The 24,553-nt window shown below is 42.7% G+C and overlaps 1 pseudogene; it reads left to right on the top strand.

Moving 5' to 3' along the window:
- LOC139423548 (integrin alpha-IIb-like) overlaps positions 1-24,096 on the top strand; it is a 43,120-nt pseudogene extending 19,024 nt beyond the window's left edge.
- Positions 24,097-24,553: the final 457 nt, after the last annotated feature.

The following is a 24,553-nucleotide window of genomic DNA, read 5'->3' as shown; positions in this document are numbered from 1 at the left end:
GGGTGGTAAGCAAATTGAAGTGGGTCTAAGGTGGCAGGTAAGGTAGAGGTGATATGATCCTTGACCAGTCACTTCATGATGACAGAGGTGAGTGTTACAGTGCGATAGTCATTAAGTTCAGTTACCTTTGTCTTCTTGAGTACAGGAACAATGGTGGCCATCTAGGCGCATGTGGGGACAGCAGACTGGGATAGGGAGAGATTGAATATTTCCGTAAACACACCAGCCAGCTGGTCTGTGTAGGCTCTGAGGATGCGGCTAGGGATGCTGTCTGGGCCGGCAGCCTTGCGACGTTTAAACATTTTACTCACATCGGCCACGAAGAAGGAGAGCACACAGTCCTTGTTAGCGGGCTGGGCTGTGTCGTTGGCACTGGGTTACCCTCAAAGCGTGCGAAGAACATGTTTAGCCTGTCCCGAAACAATACGTCGGTCTTGCCAACGTGGCTGTTTTTCCTTTTGATGTCCATAGTCCCTGCCACAAACGTCTTGTGTCTGAGCCAGTCGGCAGTTTTGTGCCAGTCGCCAGTTACCAGTCGCTTGCCATGGTTAAATGCGTCAATTCGCAATATACACTTCTTTATAAACTCAGTCACCATATCCGTGTATGCGTCTAGATGATTTTCATAAGCTACCCGGAACATATCCCAGTCCACATGATTAAAACAATCCTGAAAGCGTGGATTCCGATTGGTCAGACCAGCGTTGAACAGTACGACGCACAGGCACTTCCTGTTTGAGTTTCTGCCTATAGGACGGGAGGAGCAAGATGGAGTCGTGGTCAGATTTTCCAAAAGGAGGGCGGGGGAGGGCCTTGTAAGCATTCAGGAAGTTTGAATGGTCGAGAGACTTGGTAGCACGAGTAGGACAGTCAATATGTTGATAGAATGTCGGCAGCCTAATCCTCAGATTTGCTTTGTTAAAATCCCCAGCTACAATAAATAAAGCGTCAGGATATGTGGTTTCCATTTTGCACAAAGTCCAGTGAATTCTTATAGGGCTGTCGAGGTTTCGGCTTGAGGTGGGATGTAAACGACCACGGCGATGACGGAGGAGAATTCTCTTGGGAGATAAGGTCAGCATTTAATTGTGAGCTATTCTAGGTTGGGTGAACAAAATTATTTGAGTTCCTGGATGTTCCTAGAATTACACAATGAGCCATTAATCATTTAACACCCCCTTCCGCCCTTCTGCTTCCGGAGAGATATTTATTCCTGTCTGCGCGATGTAGTGAGAATCCTGGTGTCTTTATCGACTCCCATAGAGTATCCCGAGAGAGCCATGTTTCCATGAAACAAAGTATGTTACAGGCCCGATGTCTATCTAGAAAGAAATCCTTGCTCTAAGCACATCAACTTTGTTTTTCCAAGGACTGAATATTAGGGAGTAATATACTCGGAAGCGGTAGGTGGTGTGTGCGCCTCCTAAGTCGAACCAGCAGGCTGCCTCGAGTGCCTCTCCTCCGCCGGCAATGTTTTGGGTCGGCCTGTGGAATAAGTTAAATTGATCTGAAGAGAGTGAACAAAGGATCTAATCCAGGGAAGTCGTATTCCTGGTCGTAATTGCTGGTAGTTCTGGTGAGTTACCGCCGCTCTAATATCCAAACATTGCCTGAGATGATAATGTAAAAAATAGTACATAAAAAACGAAATACTGCAAAGTTTCCTAAGAGCTAGTTGCGATGCTGCCATCTTCATCTGCGCCATCCTGTGTGTATGTTCCCGAGTGGCCGAGTTACAGTCTACTTGAAAAATAAATCTACTTGAAAATCTATGGCAAGACCTGAAAATGGTTGTGTAGCAATAATCAACAACCAATTTGACAGAGCTTGAAGAATTGTGAAAAGAATAATTGGCAAATGTTGCACAATCCAAGTGTGGAAAGCTCTTAGAGACTTACCCAGAAAGACACACAGCTGGAATTGTATCCATTGTGTGGATACGTATGTTGAACAAAAATATAAACGCAACATCCAACAATTTTGAAAATTTTGAATTTTGAATTCTGAGTTACAGTTCATATAAGGAAAATCAGTAAATTGAAATAAATTCATTTGGCCCTAATCTATGGATTTCACGACTGGGAATACAGATATGCATCTGTTGGTCACAGATACCTTTAAAAAAAGGGTAGGTGAGTGGATCAGAAAACCATTCAGTATCTGGTGTGACCACCATTGGCCTCACGCAGCGAGACATCTCATTTGCAGAGTTGATCAGGCTGTTGATTGTGGCCTGTGGAATGTTGTCCCACTCTTCAATTGCTGTGCAAAGTTGCTGGATATTGCCGGTAACTGGAAAATGCTGTCGTACACATCAATCCATACCATCCCAAACATGCTCAATGGGTGACATGTCTGGTGAGTATGCAGATCAAGGAAGAACTGGGACATTTTTAGCTTCCAGGAATTGTGTACAGATCCTTACGACATGGGGCATTACCATTATGAAACATGAGGTAATGTCGGCGGATGAATGGCATGGCAATGGGCCTCAGGATCTCGTCACGGTATCTCTGTGCATTCAAATTGCAATCAATAAAATGCAATTGTGTTCGTTGTCCACCCATACCTTATGCCTGCCCATACCATAACCCCACCGCCACCATGGGGCACTCTTTTCACAACATTGACATCAGCAAACCTCTCGCCAATACAAAGCCATATATGCCATCTGCCCAGTATCATTGAAACCGAGATTCATCCTTACATCACACTTTTCCAGCATGCTGATGGCCATCGAAAATGAGCCTTTGCCCACTGAAGTCTGTGAGGAAGATGAGCACGCAGATGATCTTTCCTGAGATGGGACAGTTGGTGTAGAAATTCTTGTGCAAACCCTCAGTTTCATCAGCTGGTCTCAGACTATCCCGCAGTTGATGAAGCCGGATGTGGAGGTCCTGGGTTGGTGTGGTTACACGTGGTCTGCAGTTGAGAGGCTAGTTGGACGTACTGCCAAATTCTCTAAAACTACTGAGGTGGCTTATGGTAGAGAAACTAACATTAACATTTCTGGTGGACATTTCTGCAATCAGCATGCCAATTACACACTCACTCAAAACTTGAGACATCTGTGGAGTTGTGTTGTGTGACAAAACTGTGCATTTTAGAGTGGCATTTTATTGTCCAAGGTGCATCTGTGTGATGATCATGCTGTTTAATCAGCTTGATATGCCACACCTGTCTGGTGGATGGCAAAGGCGAAATGCTCACTAACATTGATGTAAACAAATTGCAGAAAATTTGAGAGAAACTTTTTGTGTGTAGATGGGTGAGAAAATAAATCATCTGAATCCATTTTGAATTCAGGCTGTACAACAAAATGTAGAATAAGCCAATGGGTATGAACACTTTCTGAAGGCACTGTAGCTACCACAGAAGCTGCTAATAACATCTGCATAAGCAATATTTGTGAGTGACTTTGTCATACTGCAAACCGAAGTCAAAGTACTGGGGACAATGTTGGCAAAATTATTGATTGATTCATTTTCTGTACTTTGACTAGCTGGAATGATTCAGGTGCAACTGTTTGGGATGTGGCTGGCTGGCAGGCCGAAGCAGCCCGATCACCTTCCTTTCTACCCTGCTCCTGGGATGGTTGGATGTCGGGGAGAATGTTGGACTACCTAACTACATTTTTTTTATCCTGATCTAATTTCAAATGCTCACACAGATGTTTTCCTATTCGGTCGAACAGAAAATGACTATTTACCAACATGGTATTGTTACCACATTGGTCATACGCAGGATCATATCTGCATTGTGAATTAAAATGTAATTTCATGATAAATAAACTTAATCAACTTTTAAGTATGTGGCTTGGATGCATTTGTGATCTTCAGGTCAAAAAGGTCAAACTCAGTGATTAAATAAATCTTCCATTCCCATGAGCACCCCTGTGCATAGGAAGTAAATGTACTGCTATGACCAGTCCAGTCCTGAAAGCATTTGGTCAAAAAAGGAAATGGTTCCAGGATCAAAGGGTCCCACCTCCCTGTTTTTCCACATAAACTTGGTCGGCTGAAATCTCCAGCCCTCACTTTTTGAGGTAGCCTCTCGAGAGGACATATTGGAAATAAGCCCTGAATATCCCTTCTGATTTAATGTCATTCTGGTCATGAAGAGCCAGATGATGAAGAATGATCTAGAAGACTGGTCTGGACTGGAGTATCCTCTGTGTCCGGTATCCAACACTAACCTATTCTCCTGTACAGACAGGGTGAAGATAAGTCTCTCTCCAGTATAAACAATCTGGAGACTAGCTGAGCGGTTTATTGAGTCAGGGACTCAATTTATTGAGTCAGGGGCTCCATTTATTGGTTCCCCATCAGAGAAAGGTCCTCAATCTTGAAATAATAATGAAATCACATTATTTATGTGAGTGGAGTGTCATTGCATAGTATGCATGCAGGTACAGCATACTACGGGGAGAGAATCTAGCTAAATATTCCATCTTTTTAGAATGTCCGTCCAACACGATGAGACAAGGAGTATGTGTCATATACTGTATCAACAACTCTTCACGGTGATATGAAGCTTCAGGGAGGATTCCAAGTATCACCGTAAAGTATCTCAGCGAGCACATTGTGGTTGGTTAATGGGTAATGGGATGTGTTAGGGTTAGTATTTTTGACCATAGAGAATAACGTAAAACATGTTTTTTATCACTTTGTCATGTTAAATGTTGTCAATTTTGACAAAGGCTACCAGAATACTTGTGCAAATGTATCTACTTTTGTCTTAATGATGAATACGACATTTTACAAATACGGACATAACGGTTCTTCTAGTGCTGAAAATGTCAATTTAAGTTGGAAATTTCAGACCGTATTTAGCTCATGCAAATTGAATGTAAGTGTTTTGAACAGTTTGAAAAAACGGTACCCTGGTTCCTCTCTAGGTTTCTTCCTAGGTTTTGGCCTTTCTAGGGAGTTTTTCCTAGCCACCGTGCTTCTACACCTGCATTGCTTGCTGTTTGGGGTTTTAGGCTGGGTTTCTTTACAGCACTTTGCCATATCAGCAGATGTAAGAAGGGCGATATAAATACATTTGATTTGATTTGATTTTGATTTGCTGTATTATTCGAGAACTATTGAGCACTCTGTTCCAAATCAGGGATTTTATAGATAGCAAAGACAAGCACAGCCCCTGTAACTAAAGCAACTGAATGGAGAGGAGTGACTGATAGAAGCCCTAATAGTCTGCCACAGTTCACTGTAAAACCTCTCTAGGGCTCCTGCTGATGATCACCGTCTACCATTTAGCCATGGGAATCACTCTTTATCAAGCAATTGACCAGTTGAACAACACCCCTTAGCGACACTACTATTTATTCAGCAATTAGGTTCCAGTGAGCACTCCTGGCTATCACTAATCATCCCAGAGCCGGACAAACGGGAGACCTTGGAGCCTGGCGCCTCGAGCCTTGATCACATGCCACTTGCCTGCCAACATAAGCTTCTCTCCCCATCAGCTCTTCTTTCAATGTCATGTCAGAATACAATAGTATGTGAGGCACCATGAGATTGTTGGTGTTCCTCCTGGACCACTGCCTTTTCTCTATTCAACAGCCTGCCTCTCTTGGATTCTTCCTGTCTCAATCTCTATTTCACGCTTTTGTATAGTAAGTAATGTGAACTAACACATTGTACAATTAATTGGCTTTTCATGTCATCTTTATAAATTGACATGTACACTTAAACAAGATCATGGATATCCTGAGTTGTTTGATTAGGCTCACTGCTTCGTGTTGGTGGGGGCGATGAAGCTGTTTTAAACGAGTGCAGACGTACAGTAGGAGAGGGATTTGTTGTCATGTTTTTAGCACTGCTTATTTGCAAAGCAAACCTGGAGCACTATATCAAAGCACTGAACAGATTAATGAACTACGTTGTATTTTGAGGGAGGACCTGATGAGTGGATGAGCATAAGCCTGCTTACTGTAGTTCCCCCTTGACAAGTTTTGGTGAATACTACTACAGTACATCTGACTGAGCTGGTCTGTTTCAAAGAAACAACGTTGCCCTCTAGTGAAAATAGTCTTTAAAAGCATGCTGTTCAACGTGTCGTTTTAAGCTGGTTTACTGGCTGTCCGAAAGACATCTGGTGACATTAGACAACTAAGGGATAAGAACACATGTGCATACATGTATGCACAAGTGCGTGCACACAAACACACACTTTAAGCAGTCATCCATTTCCATCCCTCGTTTCCATATTAATAACATCAAGGGTACATGACTGACGCATAGCTAATGATTTCAAGGATTGTTCAGTGTACCAAACATTGCATGAAAACAAGTCAATGAAACCACATTGACATTTTACCACATTTATGATGGGCTTACTACAGCACAGAAGCCCTTTCAAAAAAAGCTTTCCAGTCGTGCAATAAAGTGTTTATGATTCCTTTATTAGATTATTTCAACTGCAATAAAAAAGCCAGAGAAGGTCAATAATAAAAGCTCCGCTTAGGTCTGACCATTTCCATCTTCAAATGGTTCTGGCAGTGTGCATCACGACTTCTGACTCTGCTGCCAAGGTCATAAAGCCATCACCAAAATACAACTTAGCTGCTACGTGATGTTGGCTGCGTCGCAAATGGCACCCTTAGCCCTTGGTCAAAAGTAGGAGTGACCAATGGGCTCTGGTCAAATGGAGTACCCTATATAGGGTGTCATTTGAGACGCAAACCTGTGACTCAGTAGTCAGAGACGATCAGACCAAAAAGCGCACATTGGAACAGGGGTCATTGGGACGGATCACAATTTACAAGCCGTTTGCATTTGGCATAACCCAACCCGGGACAGACCAGGGGCCTCGAACCAGGCCTGTATCAATGAAATGATTGTGTTTTGTTTGAAGGGCCCCAAGGTGGACTCCTACACCGCTACAGTGCCTTCGGAAAGTATTCCGACCCCTTTACTTTTTCCACATTGTTAGTTTACAACCTTGTTGTAAAATGTATTAAATAGCTTTTTTTCCTCATCAATCTACACACATTCTTCTTGGGTATGACGCTATACAGTGGGGCAAAAAAGTATTTAGTCAGCCACCAATTGTGCAAGTTCTCCCACTTAAAAAGATGAGAGAGGCCTGTAATTTTCATCATAGGTACACTTCAACTATGACGGACAAAATGAGAGAGAAAAAATCCAGAAAATCACATTGTAGGATTTTTTATGAATTTATTTGCAAATTAAAGTGCCATTTTTTTAAAATTAATTTATGTACTATGAGAGACATTGTTTGTAAGTTAATATAACTATAAATGTATGTGCTAAGGTGTGTGAGAGCTGAGTTCTGTTCTGACAGACTCCCATATCTTCACTTCATTGTGCAAAATATTCTCTGCAAAGTCCTATCTACAGGAAGCAGTTAGTTACACTCCACTCACTACAATGCAATGAGAGCCGCAAATAAATTTTGCTTAGCAAGAAAAAAATCCTTCAACTCACATCAATAACTCTGCACTACCTATGACAGCCCTTTCGACATTACTGTGTAAGTTCCCTGCCTTGCGGAAACAAACGAAGATGATAAGAATTACTCACATAGGAAGAACACATTTGGCAAGAAATTTGGATTACAGTTTCACTTGAGGGTACTTTCCTTTAGGTAAGGGAGTTGACAGAGATAGAGAAGCGTTATAGCTGATAAAGATGGAGGAACACCGCATTCATACATCAATACAAATGATGGGTCTCCTGCTATTTGCTCTCCCACATTACTCTGACACCTTAAATCTAAACCTGGTTAACTTCACTGAGTTCTCTGGCCCTGAGGGAAGCTTCTTTGGCTTCTCTGCAGATTTCTATCAGTTTAGCAACAAAACGTAAGTAATGCAGTGTACTATTTGTTAAGTTTTGACTTTGCATCATTCAGTAGGCGTTGCATCGTTTTTATGGTATCTGTTAAACTACACTGTATACATGAAAGTAAGTAAAAACATGTGGATTCGGCTATTTCAGCTACACCCGTTGCTGACAGGTGTATAAAATTGAGCACACCGCCATGCAATCTCCATAGACAAACATTAATGGTAAAATGGCCTTACTGAAGCTCTCAGTGACTTTCAATGTGGCACTGTCATAGGAGGCCACCTTTCCAACGAGTCAGTTTGTCAAACTTCCACCCTCCTAGAGCTGCCCCGGTCAACTGTGAGTGCTGTTATTGTGAAGTGGAAAAGTCTTTGAGCAACAAGTGCTAGTGCTAGGCCACACAAGCTGACAGAATGGGACTGTTGAGTGCTGAAGTGCGTAGTACGTAAAAATCATCTGTCCGCGGTTGCAACACTCACTACCGAGTTCCAAACTGCCTCTGGAAGCAACATCAGCACAATAACTGTTTGTCGGGAGCTTCATGAAATGGGTTTCCATGGCTGAGCAGCCACACACAAGCCTAAGCTCACCATGAGGAATGCCAAGCGTCGGCTGAAGTGGTGTAAAGCTCGCCTCCGTTGGACTCTGGAGCAGTGGAAATGCGTTTTTTTTGGAGTGATGAATGACTTTTCACCATCTGGCAGTCCATCAGACGAATCTGTGTTTGGCGGATGCCAGGAGAACGCTTCCTTCCCAAATGCATTGTGCCAAATGTTAAGTTTGGTGGAGGAGGAATAATGGTCTGGGGCTGTTTTTCATGGTTCGGGTTAGGCCCCTTAGTTCCAGTGAAGGGAAATCTTAACCTCTTTGGGATTTCAGACAAGCATCTGATGAAAAGCCATTCCAGTTCCACATACCTTGCCCAATTTAATATAAGAGTAATACCAGCATATACACTACATGACCAAAAGTATGTGGACACCTGCTCGTCAAACATCTCATTCCAAAATCATGGGCATTATTATGGATTTGTTCTCCCCTGTGCTGCTATATATTTATTTTTATTTATTTTTTCTACTGTGTTATTGACTTGTTAATTGTTTACTCCATGTGTAACTCTGTGTTGTCTGTTCACACTGCTATGCTTTATCTTGGCCAGGTCGCAGTCGTAAATGAGAACTTGTTCTCAACTAGCCTACGTGGTTAAATAAAGGTGAAATATATATATTTTTAAAAATAACAGACTCCACTCTTCTGGGAAGGCTTTCCACTAGATGCTGTAACATTGCTGCAGGGACTTTCTTCCATTCATCCACAAGAACATTAGTGAGATTGGGCACTGATGTTTGGCGATTAGGCTTGGCTCGCAGTCGGCGTTCCAATTCATACCAAATGTGTTTGATGGGGTTGAGGTAAGGGCTCCATTTCTGTATGGACCTCGCTTTGTCAATGGGACATTGTCATGCTGAAACAGGAAAGGGCCTTCCACAAACTGTTGCCACAAAGTTGGAAGCACAGAATCGTCTAGAATGTTCTGTAGCGTTAATGTATTTTCTTTCCTCTTGCACTGTCATTCTCCTTCTAACATTTTGTTTCTCCCGACCACCGACCCCCTTCTCTTTTTCTACCAATGTTTGTATGCCTCTGGTCCTTCTTAATTTACTTTCTTTCTCTTGCTGTCATTCTCTACATCACTTTGATTTACCCTTCTCTTTTTCTCTATATCACTTTCCTTCTCCCCCTCTTTCTCTTTCTCTCTCTCCTCCCTTCTCTCTCTCCCTCCATCCCCCTGCGCCAGGCCTGTGCCCCCCTGTTCCACTGGAACGTGATAGACGTGGGTGAACGTGATGAGTCCCAGAACACTCCAGTGGGGAACTGGCTAGTGTTGAACACAATGACAGGGGAAACGGTCAACTTCTCCCCCTGCAGAGACATCATGACTGAGAAGGTTTACAAAGTCCTGAAGTACAGTAAGAGATCTTAGTCATCCCATTAGTACCTGTACAGTACAGTAACAGGTTCCTCTGTTGTCCACTCAAAAGGAGGATTATTGTCCCTGCTATGCCACAGAACTACTAGGGTATTCCTTCTTAAAACAGCAGTTGACTTCATGTTCACAAGTTTGCCTGCTGTTTTTTCCCCACTCTGTGTGCTTTCATCTTTGATCCTAATATTGATTCTCAGATAACGACAGACGATACTGTGAAGTGGGATTTATCTCCGACATAACAAAGGTGCCCGCACTCCAAACATTTCTCATCAAACTTGATCCTTTTGATTCATATAAGGTTGTATATTACACAGTAATGTAGCAGATTAGATCAGTAATGGTTAGATCCACATAGTTTATGCTACTGTCAGGTAGTAATTACGCCAACAGTGTTATGATACCATCTATAACAATGATTTGATTTGTTTCTTGCTGTACTATTCTAGGAGGGAAGGCTCCTTATTGGTGCCCCTGGAGGCTACTACTTTCAAGGTAACATGTCCCATCTGGTGTTTCAGAGTGTGTAAACAAAATGATTAGCCTGGTTAAACTAGATTGCCTACCACACAGATGTAAAACTGCTAGGGCATAAAATTGCTGGGGCATAACATTTGCTGCTGGGTCATTGGAGCTGGATGCCACACTTGCTGAGGCTGCTGGGAAATGGGGGTCGGTTGCTCCTGCTGCTAGAGCATTGACCAAAAATGGGGTGGACAAACACTAAAATACAAGAAATATAAAATGTCACCATAAATGGTTCTTAGGCTGGTGGCTTCCATAATTATGATGGCTTCCATTATTGCTTTCATCAACACTCCTAGGATAAACGTGTACATTAACAGCCCTGTTGTTAGGATGTCTCTGGGAAGGTTGATGATGACTGAGCATGATGAATTATCAAATTACTAGTCCTGGTAAACAATGTCAAACATTGTTCATGTGGGAGGCAACCTGTCTGCTTTAGTTTACTAGTATTACTGTGGAATATTATGGAATACATATGTATAAATATGTATAAACATTACTAAAGTGTCTTCTCAAAATGCTGTTTGTGGCGCTTAACCTTTCTGTTGCAGGTCAGATCATCAGTGCAGGACTGCCTGACATGGTCAACAGTGCCAAGAGCCCGAATGCCAAACCTTATGTGGCTGGACAAACCCATTCCCCTGAGACTGGTGGATGCGATCGTTACCATGGTAAGAGAGTTACACGCAAGACTTGTGGTCTAAAGCAATGGTTTTCATGCCTCTTCTCAGAGACGCCCAGATGTTTCACAATTTTGTTGTAGCCCTGAGCTAGCAAACCAAATTCACCTAATCAAGGGTTTGATGATTGAGCTAGTAAACCAAATTCACCTAATCAAGGGTTTGATGATTAGTTGACAAGTTGAATCAGGTGTGCTACCCCGAGAAGAGCTTTGAGAACCACTGGCCTAAAATATTCGGTCCAATGATATTCAGAGACATTATCATTAGTTCAATCAACCAGAAAGGTTAATGCATTACACTGGTTCACCAACAGGTTATTCTGTGGCCGCTGGTGAGTTTACTGGAGACTCCATACCAGGTGAGAAAGAAAGTTTCCGTCAAAAGTGTTCACACAACCAGATAATTACTAACCTGGTCCCAGTTTGTACTATCATTCCAACTCATTGTCATGCCAAACATTGGTTCATTTTTGCCATGACAAGGATTGGAATGGTAGCACATTGGGCTACAGAGTGGTGCCCAGGCTATAAAATTACACTTCCTACACTTTATGTGACTGGGTGAGATAGTGACAGCTGTACAAGATAGAAAGGGTTGAAACGTTTCTCAATAATGAATGAATTAAGTCTGTTTTGTGTTTAAAATCCAGTACAAGTATGTATTTTCTGTTTCAGATTATGTGGTTGGAGTGCCTAATGACTGCAACACAGCAGGCTCAGTAAGGGCTCCCGATTGTGTTATGATCATTTACTTTTAATGTTAATTTATTAGAGAGTGATGTAAGCTAATGTTTTGGTTTTGTATCCAGTTCAAAATCTATAATGGAAATACAATTGACTTTTTTGGGAATGAAATACACATTCTTAGGCTCTCAGGTGAGACTATTCATATTTTATTTTTATTTACTTGTTTGCAGGAGAGTGATGAAGAAGTGATCACTATGTGACATGTCTATACAGATAGGGCTTTGTGTTGATATCTGAGTGATGAGCAATGTAAGTCCACTCAAAACCACATGCAACTTTCATCTTGCAGGTGGCCTCTTACTTTGGCCACAGCGTTGCAGTAACTGATATTTAACAATGATGGGTATGTCAGAACTCTCTTACTTACTTTTTTTTAGTCCATAATCATTGAAGTATTAAACATGAATCAACCATCTGATAACATCTAAGCCACTGGTCGCCGGCTTGTTGTCTCGAGGAACCATGAAAAAAGAGATTGAGCCATTGAGCCATTCTTGCTCTGTTCTCTGTTTACCACAGACGAGATGACATCCTAATCGGGGCGCCCCTCTTCATGGAGCGTGTGTCGGGCCAGTAGTTGCAGGAGGTGTGCCAGGTGAGTGAAAACCTGATGAGCCCTGGGTGGTCAAAATGTTATCAAATAAATCTATAACATGTGATGACAATAACAATGCTTTTTTAAATACCCAGCACTTGCTCCGAGATAATGGATGTGTGTAACCCTTTCCCAGGTGAGTGTGTACCTGCAGAGAGGGCGCTCCATCGTCCACTCCAAGCCAGACCAGAAGCTGACAGGTTCCCAGGTGTATGGACGCATTGGCAGCATCATCGCCCCCCCTCAGTGACCTGGACAATGACGGTTTTAATGGTGAAGCTCTGATATACAGTCATTTGACTTATAATATATGTATCTTCCCTTCTCATATAGTAACTGCCTCGGGGGCAGCAGAATCAGTAGTATCTGCTTTTCTCTGTAACTTAAAACAAGGAATGATATTAAATGTGAAAATATCCTCTGCAAAACACTTGAATCTCCTTTCTGAAACAATCTTTGATTTCATGATTGAAATGCTAAATTGTCTAATGGTGGGGAATGCTTTTGTTATAGCAGTGTTTCAATGCACTCTGTCCATGGATTACTCATCACTATAAAGCGTTTCTGTCTCTCTCGCTCTCCCCCTCTCTCTCAGATGTTGCTGTGGGAGCCCCATCCTCAGGCATTGAAGGAAGGGTTTTCATTTCCATGGGGTCTAGCGATGGACTGTCTCCCCAGTATACCCAGGTCATTGAGAGTCCCTTCCGGTCCCCAGGCTCTCCAGCACAGTTTGGCTTCACCCTAAGAGGAGCCACTGACATTGATTTAAATGGTTACCCAGGTTAGTCTGAAAACAAACTCTTCGGAAACTGTGGGCTTGCTTACCTTGATTTAAAATAGATGTGGATTTGATTATATTTGGGTTATACATGTGTTTTGACTCGAAGTAATTCATTCTAGCCCACAATCGTGAAATAATAATCTCATCAGGATCTGAGAAGTTATGGAACAACAAACCTTACTCCGCCAACAATTTCCAACAATGTCCCTACCTCTCTTGTCAAGCCACAGTGTCAATCCTGCCAAGACCACTTGGAGATGTCAAACTGTAAGATCACTTGGAGGTCACTCTGTTCCCTTACGACTCCAACCATCAGCCTCTGGCGCAGTTCAACGACAGCAACAGCAAAGATTTCTGTTGTCCTTTTCTTTGTAGCTGACTACTACCCAAGGACATATTGCCACGACTTAACAAAGTCCTCGTTCCTTTCAGCCCCAGTAAAAACGTCCCCTGGAGGCAAAGGCAAAGTTTCTTGGACACACGAGAGAGAAACAGAAAGGTCACTCATCCAGTGGAGGGGCCGACATTTGTCCGGGGGAGAGAACCTAATAGGGATACATTTGGTGTCCCTCGGAAACTAGTTCAGCTACTCTCAACACAGCAATGCTTTTTTGATGTGCAACACCTCTGGCTTTTAAAGACACTCCCCAGTGAGGCTGTTACAGTTCAACTCTTTGAGACAAACTGGTCACTGTGAAAACAATTTCTTTTTTTTCAGCTGACCTATTTCCTTGAAAATAGTTTTGTTTTCTACATTGAGTTTCTTAGGAGTCACTGTGATATGAAAGCAGAGGTCCTGGCTGTTACCAAAGGGCGATCAATCCCATTGACTATTTTTTGGTACCCTTTCATGAGAAAGTGCTGTCGATAATGTACATTCCAAAGCTGTTTCATGACCCTATATTTCTTGTTTCAAGACTAGAAAAATAAGAGCTTGCAACTTGTTACTATCAATCTTTGTGGCCTCACAGATCTAATTGTTGGTGAATGGGGAGTCAATAAGATTGCTGTGTACCGGTACAGTAGTGTGAGGTAAACAAGCACTTTATTTGTTACTTTAAATCAGGGGTGTCAAAGTCAAATGGACGGAGGGCCAAATAAAAAAATCAGCTACAAGACGAGGGCCGGACTGTTCGAATGTTCATTGAAAAATTTTTAAATGACGCATATAGTCTAGTGAACCTAATTGAACCTACTGAAAACCTAACAAATATATTACAATATGATCAGATAAATAAAGCAATATTTTCTTATGGCTCTGTCAGTAATCTTTAATTTTCAACAGACACAAAAGACAAATTTCCTTTATATAAATATCCCCATAACATGAACATTAAATGAAAGAAACCGGTATTCAAGGCACCATCAGTAGACTATATTTTCTATTTTAGCAAAAGTGGGCTAAATTTACTTCAAAGAAAAAACAATAATAGCAATTTTCTATCATCCACTCAACTGAAATATTTTTAAAATATAATTGGATTGAAATACAAAAAAATAAAGTGCAAAAATCTATTAATCAAAAACAACACTTTGTTTAAGGAGAAGTAACATGCAGTGAAAACAAATATTCAATTTTAACTTTTAAACTTGAACTGAGTAAAAACTCTAAATATGTGATTGCACAGTAATGTTCACTTGTTTGAGGTTGAGGGTGATACTTGGTGGTGTCCCATCTTTTCCACAAGTTCATCAATGTTCGGGGTAAGGCTCTGAGCTGAAGAAATCCTCAGAATTGAGTGGAGGTGTTCAGCAGTAAGTCGACTTCTGTGTGATGTTTTGTTCAGGTTCATCAAAGAAAACAGTTGTTCACACAGGTATGTGCTGCCAAACATAGACAACGTTTGAGCAGCCTGGATGCGCAGCTGGGGCATTGTGCCGGGGAGGAAACGGGCGAACTCCGCAGCACCCACTGCCGCATATTTTGCCCTCAGTGCATCATTGCATTGGAGGTCAATCAACTCCATTTGGAGGTTTGGTGGTGAGCTTTCCACGTCAACAGCAAATGGGTTACCGAGCAGTTCCAACCTGCTTTTTTGTGCTTCAAAGTCAGCAAATCGGCGTCGAAAGTCAGCGGCAAGCATACCTATTTTATCAGCCAACTGTGTGCTCGGGAACGCACTGGTAGAGAGCTTCTCTTTCATGGTCTGGCAGCTGGGAAAGTGGCTCAAATTTTCTTTCCGCATCTGCGTCTCCCACAGAGTCAGTTTGGTTTTAAATGCCTTCACTGTACTGTACATATCAGAGATGACACGATCCCGACCCTGCAGCTGCAAGTTTATTGCATTCAGATGACTCGTAATGTCACACAGAAAAGCCATTTCACACAGAAACATTTCGTCTCGGAGTTGTGTTGTGTCTTTCCCTTTGCTGTCCAAGAACAGACAAATCTCCTCACGAAGCTCGAAACATCTTTGAAGCACCTTTCCCTGGCTTAGCCATCGCACCTCTGTGTGATAAGGCAAATCACCATGCTCCGTTTCTAACTCCGTCAGAAATGCCTTGAACTGGCGGTGATTCAAACCTTTGGCTCTGATAAAGTTAACTGTGCGCGTGATGATGCTCATTACATGCTCCATTTTCAAGGCTTTACCGCACAACGCTTCCTGGTGTATGATACAATGATAAGCTGTCAGCTCACCTGTCGCGTTTTCCTCTTGCATCTTTTCCCGTATCTTCGCCACCAGTCCGCTCCTGTGTCCACACATCGCAGGTGCTCCGTCGGTTGTCAAACCCACGAGTTTTTCCCAAGGCAGCTCCATCTCATTTACACATCTTGACACCTCTTCATACAAATCATGCCCCGTAGTTGTGCCATGCATAGGACGTAAAGCCAAAAACTCCTCTGTCACGCTTAGGTTGGAGTCCACTCCGCGGATGAAAATTGACAACTGGGCAATGTCAGAAATGTCGGTGCTCTCATCCACAGCCAAGGAATATGCAATAAAATCTTTTCCCTTTTTCACAAGCTGCTCTTTTAGATTGATGGACAACTGGTCTACTCTCTCGGCAATGGTGTTTCTGCTCAGACTCACATTTAAAAAGAGTTGCCTTTTTTCTGGGCAAACTTCGTCACAAACTTTAATCATGCAGTTTTTGATGAAATCCCCCTCCGTAAATGGCCGGGCTGATTTAGCGATCTCTTCTGCCAAAATAAAACTGGCCTTGACAGCAGCCTGGCCTTGTGATTTGGCTTTTTTGAACAGAGCCTGTCGAGATTTGAGGCCTCGTTTTAATTCCTCTGCCTTTTGTAGCCTTTGTTCCATGTCCATATTCTTGTTTTTGTCCGCGTGTTTCGTTTCATAATGTCGTCTCAGATTATACTCTTTCAGTACCGCCACACTTTCTCCACACAGAAGACACACAGGTTTTCCAGCTACCTTCGTGAACATATACTCCGACTCCCACCTTGTTTGAAACCCCCGGTTCTCAGTATCCACCTTCCGTTTTGCCATTTTTGATGGGTATCTGAAAGTTAATTTTACTGTGATGCTGACGACTGCTGTGCCAATGAATATTGAAATGAAGCAGCCTACTGCTCGGTGCGTCACCTTTGCATTGTGGGAAATGTAGTATTGGTGCGTGTAAAAGATCTGCGGGCTGCCGGCTTGCTGCGGGCCGGTTCTAATAATAAATCAAGATCATCCCAGGGGCCGTAAAAAACCTTCTTGCGGGCCGGATGTGGCCCGCGGGCCTTGACTCTGACATATGTGCTTTAAATTAACTTGAGAAATGTTATCTGTCGAAGTTTAACATTTGCATTCACAATGTACCCAGAACGTTTGTTCTCTGTCTGTGTGGGGTGGTACCAGGGCTCAAGCCGTGGTGATGGCAAAGACCCAACTCTCCCTCTACCCTGACTTCCTGAACCCAGATGTGAAGGAGTGTGAGCGCACCACCACCAACGAGCCTGTGGCCTGGTAAAGATTATTCTCATACCAGAGTATCATACCGCTAGTGTCGGCATTAACCATAGCCTCGAGAAGTTGTTTGGGGGTGGGGTTGTTGCGTTAATTGTGATTGTATATTTGATATAGTTTTTTTATTTGAGGGGAGGGGTGGTGCCCTTCACTACAGACACTATATTGGTCCGCTAATACAGCCCTATTAAAGGTCCAGTGCAATACATTTGTGACCATTTATTTTGTTTTTTTATCAATGTTATTTTTATTCTGATTTTTCAGGGGGTGCTGCAGCACCCTCAGCACCCCTACCTCCCGTGACTATGTCATTAACCAAACTCACTGCTGCAGGAATATTTTTGGCCAACTGGGAAGAACATTTCTGATGGACAAATGTTGGTGGGCACGGCAAGAATGCACGTATTGGCACTATGTAGAATTCCTGTAGTGTTCCTCTAGGTTCCTAACATATTACTGAGATGTGTGACATGCCTGGACAGTTCCTGGCTGTGTGAGACTGGTCTTTCCCGTGGTGTTGTGTGAAATTGTTATTGTAAAATCAGAATAACATTATGACTGATGTGGTCTGTCTCTCTCCTTACAGCTTCACAGTCATGATGTGCATTAGTGTGTCTGGCCACAGCATTCCAGAGGAGATAGGTAGGAGACGCATACTGAAGTAATTTGTTCCTGAGGAAAGATACATTTTCTCCTTGAGTTTGAGTTTTCTGTTTGTTCAAGATACGGTCAATACTGCATCCTGTCTCTCTTTCCAGCATGAGTCAGAGTTCAAGGACAAGCTGAGCCCCATCTTCATCTCCCTGAACTACAGCCTGTCCAACTCCAACTCCCAGGAGACCATACTGCATGGCCAGAGAGCTGTGGTCGCACAGGTGACATCACATTCTTAATGTATTAATACATTTTAGTTTGCAAAGGAATAACATTTTCTAAGTGGTAATTACATAGTTGCAACCTATGAATTAGCAAATGTGTTTGTTTCTTTGGGTATAAAAATGTGTGTATGTATCTGTGTGTTGTGCAGACCAGGATCATTCTGGACTGCGGAGAGGACAATGTCTGTGTCCCTGACCTGAGGCTGACTTCTGAAGCGTGAGTGTCAAACTCCCCTGAGTTCCACATCACTCAGTAGTGTCATCTGTTTTCTTGGTCACTCTACATTTTCAAGACATTGGCAAAGGGAGATCTCATGAGATCAGTGTGAGGGAAAATAGGGTTACATTTGACTTTTTATTTGTACTACGAACCATGCAGGTAACTGAATATCAGGGAAATTATTGTCTAGTTAGAGCATTTTATTCCTGTCTACTATACAACCCTTCACGCCTCTACCTTTGACCCATCCTCAGAGGTACCGACCGTCTTCTGATAGGGGATGACCACCCTGCCCTGCTGGTCATCACAGCGGAGAACAGAGGAGAGGGGGCCTACGAGACCAAGGTGGAGATACGCCCACCAGCTAACACACACTACCAGAGTATGGTGACTGACAGAGAGGTGACTGTGACTCTCCTGTTCATAATAAAAGGGAATTGTTAACAGAGTGACATCAACTGGCCCACGCATGTGACCTGCAAGAAAAACTACAGTGCCTTGCGAAAGTATTCGACCCCCTTGAACTTTGCAACCTTTTGCCACATTTCAGGCTTCAAACATAAAACTGTATTTTTTTTGTGAAGAATCAACAACAAGTGGGACACAATCATGAAGTGGAACGACATTTATTGGATATTTCAAACTTTTTTAACAAATCAAAAACTGAAAAATTGGGCGTGCAAAATTATTCAGCCCCCTTAAGTTAATACTTTGTAGCGCCACCTTTTGCTGCGATTACAGCTGTAAGTCGCTTGGGGTATGTCTCTATCAGTTTTGCACATCTAGAGACTGACATTTTTTCCCATTCCTCCTTGCAAAACAGCTCGAGCTCAGTGAGGTTGGATGGAGAGCATTTGTGAACAGCAGTTTTCAGTTCTTGCCACAGATTCTCGATTGGATTCAGGTCTGGACATTGACTTGGCCATTCTAACACCTGGATATGTTTATTTTTGAACCATTCCATTGTAGATTTTGCTTTATGTTTTGGATCATTGTCTTGTTGGAAGACAAATCTCCGTCCCAGTCTCAGGTCTTTTGCAGACTCCATCAGGTTTTCTTCCAGAATGGTCTTGTATTTGGCTCCATCCATCTTCCCATCAATTTTAACCATCTTCCGTGTCCCTGCTGAAGAAAAGCAGGCCCAAACCATGATGCTGCCACCACCATGTTTGACAGTGGGGATGGTGTGTTCAGCTATGTTGCTTTTACGCCAAACATAACGTTTTACATTGTTGCCAAAAAGTTCAATTTTGGTTTCATCTGACCAGAGCACCTTCTTCCACATGTTTGGTGTGTCTCCCAGGTGGCTTGTGGCAAACTTTAAACAACACTTTTTATGGATATCTTTAAGAAATGTCTTTCTTCTTGCCACTCTTCCATAAAGGCCAGATTTGTGCAATATACGACTGATTGTTGTCCTATGGACAGAGTCTCCCACCTCAGCTGTAGATCTCTGCAGTTCATCCAGAGTGATCATGGGCCTCTTGGCTGCATCTCTGATCAGTCTTCTCCTTGTATGAGCTGAAGGTTTAGAGGGACGGCCAGGTCTTGGTAGATTTGCAGTGGTCTGATACTCCTTCCATTTCAATATTATCGCTTGCACAGTGCACCTTGGGATGTTTAAAGCTTGGGAAATCTTTTTGTATCCAAATCCGGCTTTAAACTTCTTCACAACAGTATCTCGGACCTGCCTGGTGTGTTCCTTGTTCTTCATGATGCTCTCTGCGCTTTTAACGGACCTCTGAGACTATCACAGTGCAGGTGCATTTATACGAAGACTTGATTACACACAGGTGGATTGTATTTATCATCATTAGTCATTTAGGTCAACATTGGATCATTCAGAGATCCTCACTGAACTTCTGGAGAGAGTTTGCTGCACTGAAAGTAAAGGGGCTGAATAATTTTGCACGCCCAATTTTTCAGTTTTTGATTTGTTAAAAAAGTTTGAAATATCCAATAAATGTCGTTCATGATTGTGTCCCACTTGTTGTTGATTCTTCACAAAAAAATACAGTTTTATATCTTTATGTTTGAAGCCTGAAATGTGGCAAAAGGTCGCAAAGTTCAAGGGGGCCGAATACTTTCGCAAGGCACTGTATGAGCCCAGAGTTTTGCTGGTCAGGTTACATGGTCAGCATTACCTACTGGCCCTATGTAAAACACACTGTCTGAATCTGAAATGGCACCCTATTCCCTTTAAACAGTAGTGTACTACTTTTGACAAGAGCCTCATGGGCCCTGGTCAAAAATAGTGTACTATATAATTAGTTTTCCAACTCCCCCAGGGCTTCAGCAGGTTGATCTGTGCTCAGAAGAAGGAGAACCAGACAGTGGTGGTGGTCTGTGAGCTGGGGAACCCTATGAAGCAGGGCCAGAAGGTAATTGGTCATTGGAGCAGGAGCCTATCTCCTGTTTCTGTAGTGTGAGGCAGCTTGAAAGACAGGACACTAATCTAATCTCCTTAATGCTATCTGAGTGCCAAGCAGAGACCGATGGAGACCCATTGGCATAGAATTACACATAAAATAATAGTAATTCAATAGGATTTCTGTGGTAACCACTAACCATAGCTAGTGCAAGGGGAGAGGTGTGGATGTGTTACCCAGACATGTCACTGTGTGCTCTGGGTTCCTGTGAATGTGTGAAAGCATCAAGGAGTCTTCCGGCCGTTCTGGGTCTTTACTGTCAACGGACGTGGATGACATGTGACTATGTGTTTGCAATAGCTCTGTTGTCAGTCTGAATGATACTGTACAGTATGTTTTTCTCTCTGTCTGTCGTAGCTCCAGGCTGGTCTGTTATTCAGCGTGGGGAACCTGGAGAAGGTGGAGAGCCACATGTCATTCACATTACAGATCAAAAGGTTGAGACTTTAATGCCCTCGATGCTACCAAGGCATTGTTTTTGTGTTTGTAATACAACATTTTAATGGGGAAATCAACACAATGTAAGGCATATTTAGAGTCTCTGAGATACATATAGTTGACATGCTTGTTAATCCAGTTGTCTGTATTTCAGACATTCAAGGTGTCACCTGAAGATTTGTGGCTTTTCTAATGACACAAGGGAAATGTTCAACATTGGTTCAGCTTCTTCCTTCCTTTATAATCTCTAGCAAGAACAGCCAGAATCCTGACAGTATAATGTGGCCCATCTGAGGATCGATGTCAGCGCTGAGGCAGCTCTGGAGATGCGGGGGTGGGTGGGCTTTCCTTATTGTCCTCCAATTATCCTCAGAGCCATAAACTGTGCTGTTTTGTTCTACCATGGAAATGAGCACTCCTCCTGACTCCTGAGACACACTTTCTGTGTGACAATTCAGAGCTGCCTTGCCAGACAAGTAGCAGACTGAATATCTAACATCCAAAAGGGATTAGTGATGTTTGCCATTGGAAGATGTTGTCCTAATGTGAGCGTATTACGGTAGAGTAACAGCATGGTTTCCTCTTGTCCTTGTAGTTATTGGCTTTCCCAGGACATGTAGTTACTAATTATCACCAGGACTATTTAACTATATGACTAAGAGGTGCAAATGAAGCATCCTGAAGCAGTCTGATCCCTATATCCCACTAAGATCAGTGAGAAATGAGGCAATCTATTGGATGCCGGATCTACTGTCTGCACTGCCATGCATGACAACAACCATATAAGTGTTGGCAAGACAGTACAAACCTATCTAGGACCAGGCTAATGTTCTCAGTGTTGTCCTCAGCGTTTGGTCCACCTTTGTAGCCTGTTGTTTTTTGGACAGGGGCTCCTCTCCACCTGAGTGTGTCCTGCCCATTGCCAAGTGGGAACAGAAGGAGCAGCCTGCTGACCTGGAGGAGGTTGGCACGCTAGTGGAACACGTCTATGAGGTAACCTTATATGGTTCACTCAGTGGTTCACTCAGAAAAGAAACAAAGCGTTTAAGACATCGGTCTCTCTGAGGTTTGTGCAGTTTTAGGCCAAAATGCACAACATCTATTTGAAGAGTTCAAAAGGCCGTTATAGAGTACGCTTGTGTACGTTATTTCATATTTATACAAAGACAATGAGATACAACTTAGTGAGTGAAATCTGAAAGCACGTGTTTTTGTGTTGAAACACTCCGTTGAGAAACCTGGGTCCGAGCATGGTCAACGCCAGGGTGGTAGTAGAGATCCCCACCCATCACCATGGAGACTTACTGCTCGATGTGTTCGCTAACGCCTCCGAGGATTTCCTCATCTGCCACACTGACTCCCCTGACATCGACCCATATCAGGTGAGAGAGGTAGCCATGTTGTGGCCATGCAGTGTGCCAGACAGCAAATATTTCTGTAACGGAAAAACCAAGTTGCTTTTTCCGTTCATTATGTTTTATTTAAAGGGAAAGCAAACCATATTTTCTATTGTTCTTTTGATGATGTTTTGGTTATATGAAATTGGGGAACACTCTTTTGTTTTGGCAGTTGGTTAAGACTGGGAATGCTACTGTTGGTAGAGTGTACAAGGTTAAACAGAATGAGGTGGAACGGCCGGAGCCTCAGCGCAAAGAGACCGTTCACGTGGTAAACAAGTGTCGCTTCATGCGATTAACATAATGACATGCATCCGTGTACAATCAAACTGTTTTGTCTTTAGTTGATGCTGTACAGTAGGCTAGTTCCACTTTACTGCAATTTCAGAGACAACTTGCAATATTCTATATATGCCACAAGAGGGGGTTGTACAACAAAATATTGCATCTCTCAAGTGGATGGGGACATTCCATTGATGTGTCATGGGGGAAAACGTTGACACTTCGGTGTGGTCCTCTCTCGATTTCTCCACAGAACTGCACCAGTGGAGATACCTGTCTTAGGTTTGTGTGTGAGGCCAAAGGTCTGGAAAGAGACTGGAGCGCTGTGGTGAAGGTGATGTCCCGACTCTGGGTACAAACCTTCCTGGAGGTGAGAAAAAGAGAGAGAGAGAGACTAATATGGGAGCCTATAGCATATCACAGTGACATATTTTCCACACAATATTTCACCATAGCTACAATCATAGGCAGAAAGGAAAAGTGCTCCAAGACAGCTCTGCATCAAATTGAGATAGCATTTTGTAGGATCTTACTTATTTGACATTATTCCATAAGGATTATGAAACCCTCATTCTGTTTCCCCTAGAGGCCTCATGAGAATGATGTCCTCCACTCTACAGCACGCTATGCGGTTATAGATATGCCCTCTAAGATCCAGCCTGAAGAGCTGCCAAGTGGACAGGCTGAGGTAAAAAATGAACCAAAGTTTCCCATTTCCACTTCTGCTTGTGTGTAGACAACATTTATTCACTAACGACGTAAATGACTTACTTGAGGCATGTACACGCAACGATATCTCACAAAGCAACCATTTCTTCAGTAGTCATTGGACAAATTGAATTGGAGCCAATTGACCATGTGTGTATATGTGTGAAGACCCATACCAGTGTGGTGTGGAGGGCTCCTGATGGAGAGAAGGAGGTGCCGGTGTGGTGGATCATTGTGGCTGTGGTCTCTGGCCTTTTCCTCCTCGCTCTGCTAGCTCTGATCTTCTGGAAGGTAATGTACTGACATAGTTAAAACAGAAGGTGGTGCAAGATTGGGCCCCATAACTGGGTAGCATTTAGATGGTGCTACTCAGCTATCATCTAAGTATTGATCACTCAGTCTTTTTGAATTATATGTTTTTTCTCAAACCTGTAACTATTGGTTGGTATGGAGACAAAAAAAGGAAGGGACATAAAGGAGAATGACCTCAATGACATACATAGGAAACCTGAATCCGAAAATAATATGTGGAAATGTAAATGTTTTGTGTTTGTGCTTCAGGTGGGGTTCTTTAATCGCAACCGTCCCCCGTGTGATGATGATGATGATAATGCAGAACAGCTAGCTGGGGCTGGACAGTCTGAATACACTGAGATGCCCCCAAACGCAGAGAACAAGCAAGAATAAACAACTACTGTATCACCCTGGAAACCCTGGTGTTTTATGTATTTATTTGTTTTGACACAGACGCCCACCCTTTTTATGAGTTTTAAACTGTTTCATTTACTGTTTGTAAATGTTGCAATGGGCTTCTTGTTCAAATCAACGTTTATTTGTCACGTGCGACGAATTCAACAGGTGTAGGTAGACCTTACAGTGAAATGCTTACTTACAGGCTCTAACCAATAGTGCAAAAAAGGTATTAGGTGAACAATAGGTAGGTAAAGAAATAAAACAACAGTAAAAAAGACAAGGCTATGTACAGTAGCGAGGCTATAAAAGTAGCGAGACACTGGTTAGTCAGGATGATTGAGGTAGTACTATTCTACTCCCTATAACTGCACACTTTCTAAAGATGCATCATTTAAAAAAGGGTATCTAGCTATTAGCTATTCTATTTTGTATTGAAATAAACATATCATCT

This window comes from Oncorhynchus clarkii, chromosome 13 (assembly GCF_045791955.1).
Source record: "Oncorhynchus clarkii lewisi isolate Uvic-CL-2024 chromosome 13, UVic_Ocla_1.0, whole genome shotgun sequence".
Lineage (NCBI taxonomy): Eukaryota > Metazoa > Chordata > Actinopteri > Salmoniformes > Salmonidae > Oncorhynchus > Oncorhynchus clarkii.
This window is presented reverse-complemented; position numbering and strand designations above follow the sequence as displayed.